The sequence below is a fragment of the Elephas maximus genome, chromosome 2 (genome assembly GCF_024166365.1).
Source record: "Elephas maximus indicus isolate mEleMax1 chromosome 2, mEleMax1 primary haplotype, whole genome shotgun sequence".
NCBI lineage: Eukaryota > Metazoa > Chordata > Mammalia > Proboscidea > Elephantidae > Elephas > Elephas maximus.
In genome coordinates this window covers 84,674,802-84,692,690 of record NC_064820.1, presented here as the reverse complement: position 1 = coordinate 84,692,690, position 17,889 = coordinate 84,674,802, and the positions used below count along the sequence as shown (strand labels likewise).

General features: G+C 40.2%; 1 protein-coding gene across 3 annotated transcripts in view; it reads right to left on the bottom strand.

Moving 5' to 3' along the window:
- Positions 1–17,889, bottom strand: part of CMYA5 (cardiomyopathy associated 5) — a 120,630-nt gene that overhangs the window by 73,685 nt on the left and 29,056 nt on the right. The gene's annotated exons all lie outside the window — the stretch shown is intronic.

Below are 17,889 nucleotides of genomic sequence, written 5' to 3'. Positions count from 1 at the left end.
AGCTTACACAAATTGCTTAGAAGCAGTGCCTGGCATGTAGTAAGTATTCAATAAACATGACATGTCATACAGTCATTGGACAAGAGATCAAGGGAGCCTAGGAGTGGTCATTTTTAACTGCTAGAGGTGTTTAGAGAGGTGGTCTCCTTGGACTGCTCGCATGTCCCTAAAGAGACAGCTGGCTTTGGCTGCCCCTTCAGTTGCCATTGGACCCCTGTCTCAGACTCTGCAGCACTATTCACAATAGCCAAAATGTGTAAACAACACAAATGTCCATCAACAGATAAATGGATAAACAAAATGCGGTACATACATACAATGCAATATTACTCTGCCATAAAGAGAAATGAAGTCCAGACACATGCCACAACATGGATGAACCTTGAAAACATTATGTTGAGTGAAATTAGTCAATTACAAAAGGACAAATATTGTGTGATTTTATTAGTATGAAATAGCTAGAATAGGCAAAAGCATAGAGATTAGAGTTTAATAGTGGTTACCAGGGGTGGGAGGAACAGGGAAAGGAGGGAATCATTGTTTAAGTAGCATAGAGCTTTTGTTTATGGAGATGGAAAATCTGGCAACAGATATTGGTGATGGTAGCACAACATACTTATGTAATTTTTTAAATTATAAACATGAAAAATGTCAAATTGGTAAATGTCATGTTCTTTATATTTTTACAGCAATAAAAATGTTAAGATATCAATGCTACCCCATAATCCTCCTCACAAACCAAAAAAAAAAAAAAAACCCATTGTCACGGAGTTGATTCTGACTCATAGTGATCCTACAGGACAGAGTAGAACTGCCCATAGAGTTTTCAAGGAGCGGCTGATGGATTTGAACTGCCAACCTTTTGGTTAGCAGCAGAACTCTTAATCATACAGAGACTCTGATTTAATTGAACTCGGGATAGGGTCAGGCATTGCTATGTTTTTATGTTTTAAAAGCTTTCAGAGGATTCCAGTATGCATCCAGAGTTGAAAATCACTGGCCTAAACAATCCTATGTGTCTAGAGGCTTGAATAGTGCCTGCCTTTCTTGCTTACTCAGAACCCCTCCTGGTTTGTTAGCTTTGGCTGAGGGTCAGACCTTGCAGGTAGATTCTATTCCCCTTTGTTAAACTGCAGAGCTTCCCCAGCATCTCTGGCAAAGGGGATATGAATGTGCTAGCATACCAATCTCCTTCACTCTCAGCACAGCCAGATGGGGCCTGGGGCAACTAGAGCTCCTGAGCCACTGGCCTGCAACAGGGAGCAGCCTCATCCATTCATACCAATGTGCTCTAAATAGCATTTTCTGTACGTGCCATAGGAGCACTGGCGGCACAGCAGTTAAGAGCTACATTGATCTATGGCTGCAAACCAAAAGGTCAACAGCTTGAATCCACCAGCCACTCCTTGGAAACTCTACGGGGCAGTTCTAATCAGTTCTATAGGGTCGCTATCAGTCCAAATCAACTTGATGTCACCTAATATCAACAACAATATACATGCTGTAAGTGAAAAGTGTTGAGAAACAGCGGGAAGAATTGATTTTTTTTTTCCTGGAAACTCTGTTCTCACTTATTTGCTTTGGCATTAAACTATTGAATTTAATTAGGAATTAATATTAATACCTATCTTGGTCCTGGACTGAAACTTATTTTAAATTATTCTTTTCAGACTCTTTAACATATCTAATTAAAACATTTCCTCAGAATTTTCAAATCCTACTACTTATTCTCCCTTTGTGTAACTTAACAGATGTTCTTAGGTGCCATCAAGTCGGTTCTGACTCATAGCAACCCTATGTACAAGAGAACAAAACGCTGCCCTGTCCTGCACCATCCTCACAATTGTTGTTATGTTGGAGCTCATTGTTGCAGCCACTGTGTCAAACCATCTAATTGAAGGTCTTCCTCCTTTTCGCTGACCCTTTACCTTACCAAGCATGATGTCCTTCTCCAGGGACTAGTCCCTCCTGATAACATGTCCTAAGTATGTGAGACGAAGTCTCTCCATCCTCACTTCCAAGGAGCACTCAGGCTGTATTTCTTTCAAGACAGACTAGTTCATTCTTCTGGCAGTCCATGGTGTATTCACTATTCTTTGCCAACACCATAATTCAAAGGCATCAATTCTTCTTCAGTCCTCCTTACCCATTGCCTAGCTTTCACATGCAAAAGAGGCGATTGAAAATACCATGGCTTAGGGCAGGCACAGAAACCCTGGTGGCATAGAGGTTAAGAGCTATAGCTGCTAACCAAAAGGCTGGTAGTTCGAATCCACCAGGCGCTCCTTGGAAATCCTACCAGGTAGTTCTACTCTGTCCTACAGGGTTGCTATGAGTAGGAATCGACTCGATGGCAACAGGTAACGGGGGCAGGCGCACCTTAGTCCTCAAGGTGACATCTTTGCCTTTTAACAGTTTAAAGAGGTTTTTTGCAGTGGATTTGCCCGATACAATATGTCATTTGGTTTCTTGACTGCTGTTTCTATGGGCACTTGATTGTGGATCCAAGTAAAATGAAATCCTTGACAACTTCAATCTTTTCTCCATTTATCATGATGATGTTTCTCGGTCCAGTTGTGAGGATTTTTATTTTCTTTGTGTTGGGGTATAATTCATACTGAAAGCTGTAGTCTTTGATCTTCATCAGTAAGTGCTTCAAGTCCTCTTGGCTTTCAGCAAGCAAGGCTGTGTCATCTACATATCACAGGTTGTTAATGATGTCACGTTCTTCATATAGCCCAGCTTCTCAGATTATTTGCTCAGTGTACAGATTTAATAAGTATGGTGAAAGGATGCAACAGAAGCAGGATAAAATTAAAAATTAGGGTTATGACATGTGTCTGACAAGTCAGCGTTCTGAATGCCCATGATTATAAAAGCATTACAAAAGCAATTATAAATTCAATTTAGAGCTACTTACTGATTGCAAAGTTTTCATTACTAGCTAGAATGAGTTCATGAGTGCCTAGCAGCAAATGCTCATAAGAGATTTTCTGGTGAAATGGTGACTATAAGAAGGTAGAGCCCTACTGATGTGGGTTCATTCAGTCATTTGCTTATTCATTCACTCAGTACCTCATTCATTTAATAAATGTGTACTCAGTTTAGATACTACTAGGGACACAAATATAAGGACACAGGACCTTCTCTTAAGAAATTCAAAATCTAAAAGGGAGGCAGAAGTAAACACTGCAATACAGTGTGGTAAGTACTATACAGAAGATACTATGACAATATGAAGAAGAGAAGGTTTCACAGAATAAAGATACTTGAGTTGGACTTTGAATCAAAAAATATTGATTTTGCCAAATGGACTGAAGAGTGGAGATGGGGTAGAGATATGGGAGTCCAGAGAGGACAGGGAGGTCATTCCAGGAAAAGGTCACAGGATGTGCAAAATGTACATACAAATAAATAACTCTGGCTCACTGAGAGATTCAAAGCATTTGAGGATGTATGGATTACGGGAGAGGAGCAAAAAAAGAGAAGAATAACAAAGCTGATGGCAATCAGAGAAAAGGGAAAACATGGGGGAAAAAGCAAACAAACAATCAAAAGCTAAGTGGTGATAAGTGCTATGCAGAAAAAAAAAGTAAATGGTACAGTAGGCAGTGGCTATGAGTCTTGAAAGTCTCAGACATTTTAGGAAAGACTTGAAGAAAGCAAGGGAGTGAGCATGCAAATATGAAAAGAAAGAGAATGTAAAGGTGCTGAGATGTGGCTGTACTTGGCATGTTCAAAAAACAGCACAGATGGGAGTCACTGGAGCAGAGTGAGGGAGAAAGGGAAATAGGAAATGAGGTCAGAAAGGTAGTTGGAAGCCAGTTCAACTGGGCTTGTAGGCCACTGGAAGTTTTGATTTTACTTTGAGTGAGACAGTCAGTTATTTGACTGTCATCCTGCCATCTTCTAAGCTAAACTGGTTGGGGTCCCTCTACTCCCCACTGCCCTACCCCAACCAGGAATTTGAATTTTAAGCAGAGTGATGGGTGGCCTGAAAATCCATGGTACGTAGACTATTATCAGTCTTTCTTGCTCCCTACACCCAACCCAGCACTTCCCTGGTCCTTGCCTGATTCCCCAGACTCCCATTCATTCTGAAGCAGGCAGTCATGACAGGGTTATTGATCTTTCCACAACAGTTGTTTTTCAGAAAAGTCTACTCTTGCTACATTTTTGTTACAACTTTTACAACACCTCACCATGATTGGTTGACTCCCCTAGTTTCCTCTCTTCTGGCAGGAGGCCGAGGTGCAGGTGCACTAGCTCCGAATCTACCTGCTATACGACCTTCCTAGGGTGGCAGTAGCGAGCCATCGCCATTTTTTTAGGGCCATGTGCAATATTTTTAGAGCTGTGCACAAAAACTCATTCACAAAAATTATGCAGACTGTGCATGCATCACAAGACTGAAGATCCTCCTTTTGCTGTTCTTGCATATATATATAAGGAGCAAATCTGCCTTAGTTCAAGGAGCTGGCAGCCTTAGCCCATGAGACCCTGCTTGCCTCCCAGTTTGCAAACTATGAGTAAACCTTTCCATTCTTCCAACACTGCATCTGGCTGACTTCAATTCGCTAGTCTGCTGGACAAGGGCCTATTAGTTGATGGCTTCAATTTTGTGAGCTTCTTAAATTCACTTAAAGAAATTTTCCATTTTCTGTTGCTTCTTTGCTTGCTAACAGAAATGGTTAACTTATCATCGAATTCATTTCCCTTCCTACAGATAGTCCACATTTCCCAACCTCTCTTGAGTTAGATGTAGCCAAGTGACCAAGTTCTATCCAATGAAAAATGAGCATTAGTAATGTGCGGTATTTGTAGGCCGGTCTCATAAAAATCTCCCCCACATGATCCTCCACAATTTTCCCCTTCCATGGCTTGAAGCATGGCAACATGTTGAAGATGGCAAAGCCACAACAGGTAAGATGCCTAGGTCCCTAAGTCACTGCTTAGATGAGAATTACTCAACCAGCTAGAGAGAAACTTCTATTATGCTAAGTCACTGAGATTTGGGGGTTTGTTTCAGGAGCTAGCATTATTTTATCTAATAGAAACCCTAACTAATACACCTCTCATTAAAGCTGCTGCCGTTGAGTCTGTTCCGACTCACAGCAGCCCTGTAGGACAGAGTAGAACTACTCCTAGAGTTTCCAAGGAGCACCTGGTGGATTCAAACTGCCAACATTTTGGTTAGCAGCCATAGCTTTTAACCACTGTGCCACCAGGGTTTCCAATACACCTCGCAATCATCCTTAAACATCTCACTCCAACATTAATCACCTGTGTTCCTTGGCATGGAAAACACTTCATTATACACACAACTTTCACACAGTTTAGTTACACAGGTATATGAGGACATTCTTATTATAAGAGATTAACTTAACATAAAGTCTCCCTTGACTACCCTCTCATTCTCCACACTCAGTTCATCAATAACATTTTGCAAATTAAAAAAAAAAAATCCGACTGAGCCTAGCAGATATAAATAATAGAAACTCATCTTTTAAAATTCTAGTGAGTCCCATAATGTGCCAAGTAATGAGAATACAAAGAGAAATAATAATACAGTGACTGTCTTCTAGGAACTTAGAGGCTAACATGAGAGATACACTTGCAAACAAATAATTATAGTACGGGTGGCATGCACAATAACAGAAGAATGTGCAAATAGCCGATGTAAGGTTTTGAAAGATGAAAGTGAGTTTTCCAGGAGACAAATAGAGGGTGATTGAAGGCAATTCAGGTAAAAGGGAACAATATGTGCAGAAGAAGGGAGGTGTGTTTGGGTGTGCCTCGGGACACTTTTGCAAAAGTCCATAATCATCTTAAAAATTGCAAGACTCAGTGGTATTTATGTTAGTATTACATAGATGCCTCCAAATGCTACACCAAACAGATGGGAAAATACCATTACCCTGTTTTTCCCAGGGTTTTAGACAGTTCTTGTAATTGTTGATGACGGGCTATACATATATTTGTAATTGACAGCTGAGGCAACATGAATCAGAATGCCGTAAGAAATATGTCTGACCTTACAGATAAAGAAGTGATCTATTAGAAAGTACAAGGTTTCCAAATATTAGCTCCCTTCTTTCCTACTCCCACCCCCTAACCATAATATTACATGTGGGACACATGCATAAATTTTCCCCTTATTTTATGTAGGAAATGTTCACCTAGTAGTGGGTAATGGTGTTATATGACCCACTCAGAACGCTGGAATTGTAGAAACCACTTATGTGCCCAGAGTTAAAAAAAGGGTAATTTGGTTTTCACATGAGCAATCAATTTATTTTTTTTTATAGAGAGTAACTATTTATTGATAGCCAGGCCATAAGCTGCAGGCACACATGTGAATCCACCAGAGAAAAGTATAAAAATTTATTCACTAACTTCTTCACTGTTTTAGAAAACTAACGACAAAAACAATGCCATGTCTAGAGAAAACAAAAAAAACCAAACCCAGTGCTGTCGAGTCCATTCCGACTCATAGCGACCCTATAGGACAGAGGAGAACTGCCCCATAGAGTCTCCAAGGAGCGCCTGGTGGATTCGAACTGCCGACCCTTTGGTTAGCAGCCGTAGCACTTAACCACTACACCACCAGGGTTTCCCATGTCTAGAGGGCTAAAAAAATAAATCCTGGTGTGACAGGTCTGGTTCATAGCTTAGTGATAGCCTTAGACCAAAACTTGGGCAAGTAGATTATTTATGGTCTTGATGGGGAAGAAGTTCCATCAATGGTGGTGCTATTGATATTTTAGGTTGTGGTGGGGTGCTGTCTTGTGCACTAAGAACGTTTAGAAGCATCTCTGGCCTCTATCCACTAGATGACAATAGCACTCCCACTCCCAGTCATGACAACCAAGATGTCTTTAGACACCAGTTGAGACCCACTGGTATAGGTAGACTCAAGAGTGAGAAAAAACAACATAAACAATCATGGGCAACATTAACCTTGGCTGAGAATGTAAGTGAAATACGATTAAGGATAAGAATATTTGTGTGCTGGGATTCCCAGCTGGGATTCCCAGCTTAGCTGTTTAGCAGTGGAATTCTTCAGCAGCTACTGAGTATTAGTGCACAACAGAAACTATACCCAGCCAACCACTGCTGTCAAATTCCTGTGAATGTTGTGTGGCAGTTACTAACAGACAGAGCACTTCATCTGAATTAAATGTTTCAGGCTGGGATCTTTTTTAAAAAATAAATCACTGAGTCGGGATAGCCTTCTCCCTGCTATTCCACTGACTTATTTATTTGTTTATTTACTTTTTTACTACATTCCTAACTCCATAAGAGCATCAGGGATGAAGGCTAACTGGTCCAAAAGTAGGAAAAATTCTGATGGGATCTCCTCATTTCCTTGGTGACCTTCCAGCAATGTTTCTTGTTAAGTTTGCAACAGAAAAAGAACCTTTAAATTGCAACCTTGAAAATAATACCAATAAAAAAAAAATTTTTTTTTTTTTTTTGGGTTTTAATTAAAAAATAAACCACAGCTCATCTATGAGATGAAATCAGAGTTTGCCCATTGTCTTGGTTATGGATGGCTTGAACAAAGGGAAACTTATTTCCTCACAGTAAAGTAGGCTAGAAGTCCAAAGTCAGGGCGTCAGCTCCAAGGGAAGGCTTTTTCTCTCTGTCAGCTCTGGAGCAAGGTCCTTGTCCTCAATCTTCCCCTAGTCAAGGAGCTTCTCAGCTACAGGGGCCCAGGGGCCAAACGACATGCTCCAGTCCTTCTTTCTTGGTGATAGGAAGCCCCCCTGTCTCTCTCCTTGCTTCTCTCTTTTATATCTTAAGGGATTGCCTCAAGACACAATCCAGTCTTGTAAATTGAGTCCTGCCTTACTCACACAACTGCCGCCCAACCTCCCTCATTAACATCATAGAAAAATCACACAATAATGGGAATCATGGCCCAGCCAAATACACACATTTTTAGGGGGACATAATTCAATCCATGACACCCATGTACCGAGTATAGTATATGGCAACATTTTTCTTTTCTCTGTCATTTTTTAAGGAAAAAAATAATAAAACAACCAAGGAAGACCTCACTCCAGCAGATGCTGCTGGGATGAATACATAGGAGTGAACTATTTCTCTGCCCTAGAACTTCAGGAGAGAGGACCCCCCATCTGGGTAGCAGAGAGATTTAGGTGGAGACGGTTGGCTCCTGCTGGCCTGTTTAGATAAACCTCGGGGAGATTTCCTGGAGGCAAAATGGGGGCACCCTACAGTCATGGAGAGAAGCATCTTTGAGAACCTTCTGTGCTATATGTAGTCAAGGAGTACAAGATGGAATAAGGAAGTTAGGCCAAAAAATTTTGAGCAATAACCATACACCTTTTTGTTCTCCTAGTGCACTTCCATTGATTTTTGATCTAGTTCCAAAACTAATGCTACCATTAATCCATCAAGAAAAATTAACTGTGATGTTAACATTACCAACAAATCCTCAGTCTCTGTAAAATCAGCTCTGGCTGATAACTCATTAACACCATTAACCTTGTGCTTTCTGTAAGTGCAGTTCTAGAAAGTATGTTCTTTTGTGCATATAGAAAATGTTTAAAAAGTTGCCCAAGCCCTATGTTTTTCTTTATTCTCAAACGAACGATCTATAAAGGCTGTGTGGGAGACTTTGTCTTTTTTTAAACCAGTTAATTTCCTCTCCAATGTGACCTGAAATCTGGAGAAGAATTGCAAACTAAAAGATTTTCTCTTAAGAACACAATTTACATAGTCAGGTAATAAAATCCAAATTGACAACTGAAGTTCACATCGCTCCTCTTCAACTTCCCAAGCCGCGGTTTAGGTATTTTATTCTTATTTCCTTTTTACTACCATTAGTGGTTGTTGGTAATCAAACCCATAGCGGTAATCAAATGTTGTCATTTTAGGCTGGTGGTAGGGATTCCTGGTTCCTATAAAGTTGAAATCAGATCAGTAGGAGCCTAGTTACAGCCAGAGTCAACAAAAAAGAAATATCCAGAAGACCTAGCTGATGGTCCCATCATAAGGCTCAAGAACCACAGCTAGAAGAAAAACAATCATTTACCTATAACATAATGCAGAGAGTAAAACTAAAGTCATAAAAGGAAGTATTTAAAATTCCAGAGGGAAAAAGAAGCAAAGAGATTAATTAAAATTCCTGTTGATACACTAGGCGAATAACTTGTTAGTAGTGCGTTTGGCTACTAACCAAAAAGTTGGCAGTTTGAATCCACCCAGTTGCACCTTGGAAGAAAGAACTAGTGATCTGCTTCCAAAAGGTCACAGCCTTAAAAAACCTATGCACAGTTCTATTCTGAAACACACAGGGGCACCAAGAGTCAGAACTGACTTGATGGCAACTGGTTAGTTTGCTCTAGCCTTTTTGTTTACTAACTGTAAAATCTTGAAATTCAAAGTCCGTAATACAGATTCAATGGTTTAATTTGTTTTTATGGGGGGTTGTGTTGGGATAAATTGGATTAATGTAAAACTCTTCATCCCAAAATCATTTTTACGAGACTTTAAAGCACTTAAATTGCTTTAGCAGTTCTACAGATTAAGATGAATTTCCAATAATATCCTCTTATTCATCACCTACAAAAAGAGAAAAGACAGAAAAATCCAGTAAAAGATAATCTGCATGTTATCCAGTAAAATGTTTTAAAATGCGTAATACAGGCAATTCTTACTAAAAATTTTCTGCCTGTTCAAGTGGACTCTGGTGGAAGTTCAAGACTTTTAGGTCCTGTCTTTAAAAATAAAGTATTTTTTCTAATACAAATTTCACTGTAGAATACGCAGCAAAAAAGAAAAGCACAAATAAAAAAATTAATCAGTAATCCCAACACTCAAAGATAACCACTTCTTTTTATTTTTATTGTGCTTTAAGTGTAAGTTTACAAATCAAGTCAGTCTCTCATACAAAAATTTATATACACCTTGCTATATACTCCTAGTTACTCTCCCCCAATGAGAAAGCACACTCCTTCTCTCCACCGTGTATTCCCCATGTCCATTCAGCCAGCTTCTGTACCCCCTCTGCCTTCTCATCTCCCCTCCTGACAGAAGCTGCCCACATAGTCTCATGTGTCTGCTTGAGCCAAGAAGCTCACTCCTCACCAGTATCATTTTCTATCTTATAGTCCAGTCCAATCCCTGTCTGAAGAGTTGGCTTTGGGAATAGTTCCCGTCTTGGGCTAGCAAGGTCTGGGGACCATGACCTCCGGGGTCCTTATAGTCTCAGTCAGACCATTGTCTGGTCTTTTTACGAGAATTTGAGGTCTGCATCCCACTGCTCTCCTGCTCTTTCAGGAATTCTCTGTTGTGTTCCCTGACAGGGCAGTCATGGGTTATAGACGGGCACCATCTAGTTCTTCTGGTCTCAAGCTGGTGTAGTCTCTGATTTATGTGGCCCTTTCTGTCTCTTGGGCTCATAATTACCTTGTATCTTTGGTGTTCTTCACTCTCCTTTGGTCCAGGTGGGTTGAGACCAATTGATGCAAAAGATAACCACTTTTAATATACTCATTCTCACTCTATCCTGAAATATGCTTTTTTCTTCATTCTTACTCTATCCTGAGATATGCTTTTTTTTTTTAACAAAAGTGGGATCACACTGTTTTGTAATATGCTTTTTAATTTTTCTTTTTAATTTTATTGTGTTTTAGGTGAAAGTTTACAGCTCAAGTTAATTTCCCATTCAAAAATTTATATACGTATTGTTTTGTGACATTGGTTGCAATTCCCACAATATAATACCACGCTCCGCCTTTCCACCTGCGGTTCCTTGTGTCCATTCGACCAGTTCCTGTCCCTTCCTGCCTTCTCCTCTTGCTTTTTGGTCTCCTCTTGCCCATTTGGTCTCCTGTATTTAATTGAACTAAGAAGCACGTTCCTCACATGTCTTATAGGCAGTCTAATCTTTGTCTGAAAAGTGGGCTTTGGGAGTGGTTTCAGTTCTGAATTAGCAGAGTGTCCAGGGGCCATAGTCTCGAGGGTTCTTCCAGTCTCCTTCAGACCAATAAGTCTATTCTATTTTCGTGAATTTGAATTCTGTTCTACATTTTCCTTCCGATCTGTCCGGGACTCTCTGTTGTGATCCCTGTCAGAGTGGTCTGTGATGGTAGCCAGGCACCATGTAGTTCTTTTGGACTCAGGCTAGCGGAGTCTTCGTTCATGTGGTCCTTTAGTCCTTTGGGCTAATAGTTTCCTTATGTCTTTGATTTCCTTCATTCTCCTTTGCTCCTGATGGGATGGGACCAATAGATGTATCTTAGATGGGTGTTCACAAGCTTTTCATACCCCAGATGCTACTCACCAAAGTGGGATACAGAACATTTTCTTTACAAACTATGCTATATCAATTGACCTAGATGTCCCCCAAGACTATGGAGCCCAGACTCTAACTCTGCCACTTGGTCCCTCAAAGCATTTGATGTGTCTAGGAAACTTATATGTTTTTGCTTTGGTCCAGTTGTGTTGACTTTCCTGTATTGTGTATTGCCTTTCCCTTCACCAACATTAACACGTGTCTTCTAACTATTTGGTCATTTTCCCCCCTTCCCTCTCCCTGGTAACCATCAAAGAATTTTTTTCGCCCGTATGTAAATCTTTTCTTGTTTCTTGATAATAGTGGTTTCATACAATATTTGTACTTTTGTGATTGACTTACTGCACTCAGCACAATGCCCTCCAAGTTCATTCATGTTGTGAGATATTTTACAGATTTATCATTATTCTTTATCATTGCATAGTATTCCATTGTGTATATGTACCACAGTTTGTTATCCATTCATCTGTTGATGGGCATTGAGGTTGTTTCCATCTTTTTTGCTATTGTGAATAATGCTGTAATGAACATGAGAGTGCATATTCTGTTTGTGTCACGGATCTTATTTCTTTAGGGTATATACCTAGCAGTAGGATTACTGGGTCATGTGGTATTTCTATTTCTAGCTTTTTAAGAAAGTGCCATATCATTTTCCGTAGTGCTTGTACCATTTTAGATTCCTACCAGCAGTGTATAAGAATTCCAATCTCTCTGTAACCTTTCCAACATTTGTTATTTTGTGTTTTTTGGCTTACTGCTAGTATTGTCTGGGGTGAGACTGTATTTCATTGTAGTTTTGATCTGCATCTCTAATGGCTAATGGGAAACCCTGTTGGTGTAGTGGTTAAGAGCTATGGTTGCTAACCAAAAGGTCAGCAGTTCAAATCCACCAGGCACTCCTTGGAAGCCCTATTGGGCAGTTCTACTCTGTCCTATAGGGTCACTATGAGTCAGAATCAACTTGATGGCAGTGGGTTTGGTTTTTGGTAATGACTAATAACCACGAGTATTTCCTCAAGTGTCTGTTGGCAGCCTGAATGCCTTGTTCGGTGAAGTGTCTGTTCATATCCCTTGCCCATTTTTTTCATTGGATTATTTGTCTTTTTGTTGTTGAGGTGTTGAACTATTTTATAGGTTTTAGAGATTAGACCCTTGTTGGGTATGTCATTGCCAAATTTTTTTCCCAGCCTATATGTTCTCTTTTTACTCTTTTGGTGACGTCTTTTGATGAGTGTGTTTAATTTTTAGGAGTTCCCAGTTAACTAGTTTCTCTTCTGCTGTTTGTGCATTGTTAGTTATGGTTTGTATACAATTTATAATATGTATTCGGGCCCCTACCATTGTCCCTGTTTTTCCTTCCATGATCTTTATTGTTCTAGATTTTATATTTAGGTCTTTGATCTGTTTTGAGTTAATTTTTGTGTATGGTGAGATGTATTTAATGGACTTTGGCCCTTTGTCAAATATCAACTGCTCATAGATGGATGGATTTACATCTGGATTCTCAGTCCTGTTCCATTGATCTCTGTGTCTGTTGTTGTACCAGTACCAGGCTGTTTTGACTACCATGGCTGTATAACCAAAACAAACCAAATCCGTTGCCATCAAGTCAATTCCAACTCATGGTGACCCTGTAGGACAGAGTGGAACTACCTTATAGGGTATCCAAGGAGTGGCTGGGTAGTAGATTCAAACCACTGACCTTTTGGTTAGCAGTCAAGCTCTTAACAACTGCATCACCAGGGCTGCTATGGCTGTATGTTGTTGTTGTTAGGTGCCATCGAGTCAATTCCAACTCATAACGACCCTGTGTACAACAGAACAAAACATTGCCTGGTCCTGTGGCATCCTCACAATCCTTGCTATGCTTAAGCCCACTGTTGCAGCCACTATTGATCCATCTCACTGAGGGTCTTCCTCTCCTTCGATGAGCCTCTATCCTACCAAGCATGATGTCCTTCTCCAGGGACTGATCCCTCCTGATAACATGTCCAAAGTATATGAGACGTAGCCTTGCCATCTTTGCCTCAAAGTAGCATTCTGGTTGTACTTCTTTGCCCAATGCAATATGTCTTTTGATTTCTTGACTGCTGCTTCCATGGGTGTTGATTGTGGGTCCAAGTAAACTGAAATCCTTGACAACTTCAATCTTTTCTCCACGTATCATAATGTTGCTTATCAGTTCAATTGCGAGGATTTTTGTTTTATGTTGAGGTGTAATCCATAATGAAGGCTGTGGTCTTTGATCTTCGTCAGTAAGGGTTTCAAGTCCTCTTCACTTTCAGGATGCAAGTTGTTAATGAGTCTTCCTCCAATCCTGATGCCCCATTCTTCTCCACATAGTCCACCTTCTGAGATTATTTGCTCAGCATTCAGATTGAATAGGTATGGTGAAAAGATACAACTCTGACGAACACTTTCCTAACATTAAACCACGCGGTATCCCCTTGTTCTGTTCGAATGACTGCCTTTTGACCTATATACAGGTCCCTCATGAATACAATTAAGTGTTCTGGAATTCTCATTCTCTGCAATGTTATCCATAATTTGTAATGATCCACACAGTCCAATGCCTTTGCATAGTCAATAAAACACTGATAAACATCTTTCTGGTATTCTCTGCTTTGAGCCAGAATCCATCTGACATCAGCAACGATATCCCCCATTCCATGTTCTCTTCTGAATCCAGCTTGAATTTCTGGCAGTTCTCTGCTGCAGCGGTTTTTGAATGATCTTCAGCAAAATTTTTTCTGCATGTGATATTAATGATATTGTTCGATAATTTCCACATTTGGTTGGATCACCTTTCTTGAGAATAGGCATAAATATGGATCTCTTCCAGTTGGTTGGCCAGATAGCTGTATTCCAAATTTCTTGGTATAGATGGGTGAGCACCTCCAGCCCTGCACTGGTTTGTTGAAACATCTCAACTGGTATTCTGTCAGTTCCTGGAGCCTTGTTTTTCACCAATGTCTTCAGTGCAGCATGGACTTCTTCCTTCAGTACCATCAGTTCCTGATCAATGCTACCTCCTGAAATGGTTGAACATCGACCAATTCTTTTTGGTAAAGTGACTCTATGTATTCCTTCCATCTCCTTTTGATGCTTCTTGCGTCGTTTAATATTTTCCCCCACAGAACCCTTCAGTACTGAAATTCAAGGCTTGAATCTTCAGTTCTTTCAGCTTAAGAAATGCCAAGTGTGTTCTTCCCCGTATAAACCAAACCCACTGCCGTCGAGTAGATTCTAAGTCATAGCGACTCTACAGGACAGAGTAGAACTGCCCCATAGGGTTTCCAAGGAGTGCCTGGTGGATTCAAACTGTCGATCTTTTGGTTAGCAGCCAAACTCTTAACTACTATGCCATCACAGTTTCCTTTCTCTGTATAGTGCGTTCTAAAATCAGGTAGTGTGAGGCCTCCCACTTTGTTCTTCTTCTTCAGTAATGCTTCACTTCTCCGGGGCCTGTTGCTTTTCTGTATAAAGTTGGTGATTTGTTTCCCCAACTTATTAAAGAAGGAATTTGGAATTTCCATTGGGGTTGTATTGTACCTGCAGATCACTTTGAATAGAACTGACATTTTCACAATATTGAGTCTTCCTGTCCATGACCATAGCATTTTTTCCTTTATGTAGGTCTCTTCGGTTTCTTGCAGTAGTGTTATGTAGTTTTTTTTTTTGTATAGGCCTTTTACATCCCTGGGTTAGATTTATTCCTAAGTACTTTATATTCTTGGGGCTATTGTAAATGGTATTGATTTGGTGATTTCTTTTTGATGTTCTCTTTGTTGGTGTAGAGAAATCCAACTGATTTTTGTACGTTAATCTAGCATCCTGCTTCTTTCTTGAAATCTTCTATTAGTTCCAGTAGGTTTCTTGTGGATTCTTTGGGGTTTTCTGTGTATAAGATCATATCACCTGCGGATGGGAATAGTTTTAACTCTTCCTTACCAATCTGGATGCCATTTATTTCTTTTTCTTGCCTTATTCCTCTAGCTAGGATTTCCAACACAACATTGGATAAGAATGGTTATAAAGGGCATCCTTGTCCTGTTCTTGTTCTCAGGGGGAATGCATTTAGTCTTTCTCCATTTAGAATGAGGTTGGTTGTTGGTTTTGTATAAATGCCTTTTATTATGTTGTGGAGTTTCCCTTCTATTCCTATTTTACCAAGAGTTTTTATCAGGAATGGGGTATTGTATTTTGTCAAATGTCTTTTCTTTTTTTATTGCGCTTTAAGTGAGAGTTTACAAATCAAGTCAGTTTCTCATACGAAAACTTATACATGCCTTGCTGTGTAACCCTAGCTGCTCTCTCCCTAATGTGACAGCACTCTCCTCCTTTCCACCCTGTATTCGCTGTGTCTATTCAACCAGCTCCTGATCCTTCCACCCCACCTTCTCATCTCGCCTCCAGACAGGAACCCCACATAGTCTCATGTGCCTACTTGAGCCAAGAAGCTCACTCCTCATCACTACCATTTTCTCGCTTATAGTCCAGTCCAATCCCTGTCTGTAGAGTTGGCTTCGGTAATGGTCCGAGTCTTGGGCTAACAGAGGGTCCAGGTACTATGACCTCTGGAGTACCTCCAGTCTCAGTCAGACCATTAAGTCTGGTCTTTTTACAAGAATTTGAGGTCTGCATCCCACTGTTCTCCTGCTCCATCAGAGAGTCTCTGTTGTGTTCCCTGTCAGGGCAGTCATCGGTGGTAGCCAGGCATCATCTAGTTCTTCCGATCTCAGGCTGATGGAGTCTCTAGATTATGTGGCCCTTTCTGTCTCTTGGGCTCATATTTTCGTTGTGCCTTTGGTGTTCTTCATTTTCCTTTGCTCCAGGTGGGTTGAGGCCAATTGATGCATTTTAGATGGGCACTTGCTAGCATTTAAGACCCAGACACCAGTCACCAAAGTGGGATGCTGAATGTTTTCTTAATACACTTTGTTATGCCAGTTGACCTAGATGTCCCCTGAAATCATGGTCCCCAGACCCCGTCTCTGCTACTCTGGCCTTTGAAGCATTTGGTTGTATTCGGGAAACTTCTTTGCTTTAGCTTTAGTCCCATTGTGCTGACCTCTCCTGTATTGTGTGTTGTCTTTTCCTTCACCTAAAATAGTTCTTGTCTACTACCTACTTAGTGAATTCCCCCTCCCTCCCTCCCCACCTTCGTAACCATCAAAGAATATTTTCTTCTGTGTTTAAACTTTTTCTTGAGTTCTTATAATAGTGGACTCAAACAGTATTTGTCCTTTTGCAACTAATTTCAGCATGCCTTTCAGATTCACCCATGTTATGTTTTGCAAAATCATCGTTGTTCTTTATCATTGACTATTATTCCATTACGTGAACATACCCTAATTTGTTTATCCATTCATCCATTGATGGGCACCTAGGTTGTTTCCATCTTTTCACTATGGTAAACAGGGCTGCAATGAACATGTGTGTGCATATATCTACTCATGTGAAGGCTCTTATTTCTCTAGGATATATTCTAAGCAGTGGGATTGCTGGATTGTATAGTAGTTCTATTTCCAGCTTTTTAAGGAAGCACCAAATCAATTTCCTAAGTGGTTCTACCATTTCACACTCCTACCAGCAGTGTATAAGTGTTCCAGTCTCTCCACAACCTAGCCAACATTTATTATTTTGTGTTTTTTGGATTAATGTCTGCCTTGTTGGGGTGAGATGGTATCTCATTTTAATTTTGATTTGCATTTCTCCAATGGCTAATGATCGTGAGCATTTCTTCATGTGTCTGTTAGCTACCTGAATGTCTTCTTTGGTGAAATGCCTGTTCATATCCTTTGTCCATGTTTTAATTGGATTATTTGTATTCTTGTTGTTGAGTTTTTGCAGTATTATACAGATGTTAAAGATCAAATGTTGACTGGATTTGTCATAGCCAAAAACTTTTTCCCTGTCTGTAGGTTGTCTTTTTACTGTTTTTGCGAAGTCTTTGGATGAGCATAGGTGTTTGATTTTTAGGAGCTCCCAGTTATCTAGTTTCTCTTCTGGTATTTGTACATTGTTAGTAATGTTTTGTATACTGTTTATGCCATATATTAGGGCTTCTAGCATTGTCTCTATTTTTTCTTCCATGATCTTTATCGTTTTAGATTTTATATTTAGGTCTTTGATCCATTTTGAGTTAGTTTTTCTGCATGGTGTGAGGTATGGGCCTCTTCCCCTTCCATATGAAGTTGGTGATTTGTTTCTCCATCTCATTAAAAAATGTCACTGGAATTTGGATTGGGATTGCATTGTATCTATAGATGGCTTTGGGTTGTTGTTGTTGTTGTTGGGTGCCATCGAGTCGGTTCCAACTCATAGCGACTCTATGCACAACAGAACAAAACACTGCCTGGTCCTGCGCCATCCTTACAATCATTGTTATGCTTGAGCTCATTGTTGCAGCCACTGTGTCAATCCACCTCATTGAGGGTCTTCCTCTTTTCTGCTGACCCTGTACTCTGCCAAGCATGATGTCCTTCTCCAGGGACTGATCCCTCCTGACATGTCCAAAGTATGTAAGACGCAGTCTCACCATCCTTGCTTCTATGGAG